The 4,596-nt window shown below is 34.1% G+C and overlaps 1 long non-coding RNA gene across 1 annotated transcript in view; it reads right to left on the bottom strand.

The window, feature by feature from the left end:
- Positions 1 to 1,342: 1,342 nt before the first annotated feature.
- The window catches only part of LOC106518123 (uncharacterized), a 10,433-nt gene continuing 7,179 nt past the window's right edge, over positions 1,343 to 4,596 (bottom strand). Inside the window, exon 4 of the long non-coding RNA XR_001310279.1 lies at positions 1,343 to 2,754. This is a non-coding gene — a long non-coding RNA (uncharacterized LOC106518123). The remainder of the gene's footprint in view (positions 2,755 to 4,596) is intronic.

Below are 4,596 nucleotides of genomic sequence, written 5' to 3'. Positions count from 1 at the left end.
CCTATTACAATTTCTAATTATTGATTGATTGATTGATTAGTTTGTTCAATAGACTCACGGTAATTATGTACTTTATGTATTTCTTATAAGGATCAGTTCCAAAAATGCACAAATAAAATATATTTTCAGCAAATATAAACAAATGTTTCAATATTTAACCCATAACTGAAGTGGAATGCACAGATTRTTGTTCTGGAATGTTAAAATTAGCACAACTTTTTAAAATTCTTTTTCTCAGGGAAATCCTGAATCTTTTTGGACATCAGTAATTTTTCAGKATTTATTTTAACATGCTAGATTACCAATGAAAATTCAAATTTTGTTGTAAAAAAACAGTATTTAAAAAGTCCTAAAGTTATGATTTGCTCTTTTTTGTTTCAGGTCAGTGATTTTAGAAAAAAATATATAATTGATATATTTTTTGTTTCATTTTATTTGACAAACACATGATAAAATATGTCAAAAAAATTCAAACATTTACTTGTTTTCATTTAAAAATATTTCAAACATTCAGATTAACGTCAAAGTCATCGTTCTGTCCTGTAAACAATGAAAATCTGCTTTTCGTAATTGTCTAATGTTGTGAACATCTTGTTCTTTTGTTTGTGATGCTCACAATGACCTTTGACCTCAGAGTGTTTGTGAACAGAGGATTTCCAGATGTTTCCTTTGCAGCAGCTGCATCTCTCTGCTGCAAACGCAATATTTTACATCTGATGCTCAGATTTTCCAGATTATTCACTGTAAACACTCATTAGTGCTTCGAGTTTTGCACGCTAGAGAACACAATGTGTATTTACAGCTGGACTGTTTCCTTCTCCGGGTGTTTTTAATAATATCATTTTAGATTTTATTAATTTTTTTTATGTATTGTAGATCAGCTGCATCTATGCAGTTGTAATGTGAATTTTAGAAACATTAGATTAGTAAATTAGTGCATGCAGAAAGATTTATTTGCAAACAGAAATCTGTTTATTTCAGCATTTAGCTGCTATATTTTTCACGATGTTATGACAGTTTGTCAAGTTATCACATAAAATAATCCATATGTGTTTTTTGACGTGACTTCTCTGTTATTTTAATCAAATATACACATATTAAATTTGTTTTTTTCTTTTTTAGAAAAGTATGTTTCCATCTTGAGTCCAACTTTAGAGGCTGGAGGACTGGTGATGAAATAAAACAACTTTTCTTCAGYTTCATCTCTCATCCAGGATTATTACTTTTTATTGTAATTTTAGTTTTCACGTTTAATCCTTCTTGCTGTTTGTCAGGTTCAGGGATTAAAAATGACCTRGTTAGTGGTTATGTCTTGGTTTGAAAAAAGAAAAATCACAACGTCTTACCATATATACCATTTATTCTTTTTTTTTTTTTACAATTAAAAATACTTTTTGACAAGTTTCACAATTTAAGTCTCATTTTCAAACAAGCATGAAAAGAAATGTCAAAAGTACACAGACAGTTTCACAATTTCCAAACAAAATATGACAATTAATTACTCTATTTTTAAGTACATATTGTTTTACAATTATTCAACCAATTTAAAAAATAATGTACAGTGTTTACATATTCATTTATTCTATATTTAACCCACAAAGAACAAAATTTTAATAAAACAGTTGCATAGAAGAAATTAGATTATGTGCAAAGACTTTTGACTGTTTCACAAAATAACGTTATTCTCTCTTAACAGCTTTTATTTACTGATAATCTATTGCACATTTTCTCATGTGTTGCATCAAAAATAGCTGTAAGAAGATGAAACAGTAAAAATATTAACTATCATAAATTTAAGTTTTTAGTGCAAATTATGATTAACTCAAATGAATGCAATCATCCATTAATGATTGTAATAATCATTTCTGCTCACATGATGAAAACATCTTTGTACAACATTGCACTGTGCTCATATACAATGTTTTATAGTGCGTTAATAACACTCAACCTGTAAGTTGTTCGACCAACGTGCAAACTTCACAACGCTTCGGTGCAAACCTGCTAATTTTACACCAACTTCATATTTTCTGTTGCATAGACAAATKTAAACAGTGTGTGCAAAATAAAGATTGTAAAAGACTGCTGAGGTTGCTCCAGTCTTATCATACTGGTACATTTTTTTAAATTAAAAATTTCAAGCATTGCAACAACTATTGTAAGGTTTCCAAACAACTCTGGGTAACAAAAATCCATTAACAAAAACATAATCTTGAAACATAAAAAGGAAAAATGTGAAAAGAAGTGATTGTAATAACACAAAATTGAACGTTTCTTATAACTGGACCACATAATTTTGACAAATTGAATTTCTTTAGCTAAAAAGAAACATTTTGAAATCGTGATTTCTAAAATATCTATTGATTTTCCCGGTGTTTTAGAATTTATTTACATTGATATACATAAATCTGGGCTAAATGTGTGCGTGAGAAGTAAAGAGATCATCTCGGTTCTGACCCACATTAAAAATCTAATGCAGATGTTTCCTGAACGGCTGTGCAGAGCAGCAACTTAAAACACGAAGTGTTTTCTCCTTCGCTCTGGTTTTTAACCTTGGGATGACCAAGGTACAAAGTTCTTGTATTTTCTGTCATCGTTCAGGAGACGATGCTCACAGGCACAAACGTCAGAGCAGCTGTCCCAMCTGACTGTCTGAACCGTCCGCCTGAAGGAGGCCTTCCTTCTCCAGGTTGGTGACGTCGCTCTGGTGCCGTCTTTCAAATGTCATGACCCGAAACTTCATTCAAATCGGAAAACCTGAAATAAAAAAGGTTAAAGATATTAAATAGACCAACAAGGTTTGGGTAAAACACATCTGTGTACATTTTAGATTTTCTTCAATTTTTTTGTCAACAATAACATAAATTCAGTATGAAAGTCATCTCTTTGTGATTTTCATTCAGATTTTTGAGCTATACTTGAGTTGCAAGCTACGGAGCTCTGCAAGCGCCAGGTGTCAAAATAAAACAGAAGTTAAGGAAAAGCCATCATCCCATCAGATAAGAAATGAAAGGTTTCAGGTTTAGTGAAAATAAAAGCATGGATTGATCTTGTTAAAATTGCAAACTTCATCTTTGCTCGACATCCAGAAGGTAAACAAGATGCTACAGCCTGATTTTAATCCAAACAAGACTTGAGAAACTGTCTACAGAAGTAAAAAATAATCTAAAATTACACAAACCGACACATTTAACGGTTGATATAAAACATAATAATTTAATATTATTGATTTTTAAAATTACAGCAGAAGCTGCCTTATTAGATTATTTCTAAACCCTCTTTTTTTGCACACAGTGTTGTATTTATTCTGGTTTCCTCATTTAAAAACACATTTCGGTTTTATTTTGTCTCTTTTAGTGCTCCATACAGATCATTAAAAAAGCCTCTTGTTTTTATTTTTTCCATAAACKGTTATATTTCACATAAAGATATCTCAACCTGACGTTTTTTTGTTAAGCAAAATAAATAAGGGGGGCTTAATCTGGGCTTGATTTATCCCAAAGCTTGTGTTACTGTTCAGTGTACTGAATGCACACAATCAAGCCAGACACACAAGGTGAAATATGCCCCCGAAACCCCCAGAACACCAAACTCCACAGCAGTCAGTCTAGACACAAGCTGCTCCTCAAATCATCCCACCTCCTTTTCTTCCTCCCCCCTCTCATCCCGCCATCATTGTCTGAGCCCCCAAAGTGGTTTTTTTCCCACGCTATATTTTTCTCTGTCCTGTTTGCAGCCGAGGAGGAGGCTGCGGTGGTGGGGTAGTGATGGGGTAGCCATGGAAACCCCACATTGGTGTGCCCCTGATTGGAGAATGCGGTGGCTAATTATTCAGTGCATATGCTTAAAAAAAACAATAAAGTGGGACGTATTTAAATGCAGAGCCAAGCACGGCGTGGCGTGGGATTAGCGTTCGAACCCAAAAATCCCTCCTCCGAAGGAGACGAGGACATCGAGGATGTGAAATTTTAGCGAACGTTAATTAATTGTGCACGGTCCCCATAAATGAATGAATAAAATGAGACGAATTAAAGACATTCTACACAAGATTAGAAGCATTTGAAAAATACGGTGATATTTAAGAAAAAGCATAAGTTTCTTTTTGTCCTTGCTAAAACTTTTAGCGTTACATATTAAATACATAAAATTAATGCGTTGTCATTAATTAAGGTTTGCATTGAACACATGAGATTTATAATAAATGAGATGGGCAATCTGTGTTTTTGGGGTTTTCTGTTTAAATTTATGCATGTGTGTATGTGTGTGAAGGGGGGGGGGTGAAGTTAACAATGGTCAGTATTGTTTATCAATCTCCCTCGTCCATTAATCAGGACGATCCGGCTCTAATTGGCGTTTTGGTTAAGCTGCTCTCCAGACCTCAGTTCCCTCCACTGGCCTAAATAATGGCGTTACGCCACAAGTGCCGCCACACATTGGGGAGGACAATGTACCGCTTGTCTGAGGGTCCACGATGGGATCCCCACCCTCTTTTCCTACTGCCCCCCTGCTCCCTCCCCAAAATAAACCTCACCGAGGAACACAAAGAAGGCCTCACACTATTGAGATCTCACTGTCGCAGCCTCCTTCTTCTTGTATGTC

The sequence above is a fragment of the Austrofundulus limnaeus genome, unplaced genomic scaffold (assembly GCF_001266775.1).
Source record: "Austrofundulus limnaeus strain Quisiro unplaced genomic scaffold, Austrofundulus_limnaeus-1.0 Scaffold56, whole genome shotgun sequence".
Taxonomy (NCBI): Eukaryota; Metazoa; Chordata; class Actinopteri; order Cyprinodontiformes; family Rivulidae; genus Austrofundulus; species Austrofundulus limnaeus.
The sequence above is the reverse complement of the archived record's forward strand: the minus strand, read 5'-3'. Positions and strand labels throughout refer to the sequence as shown.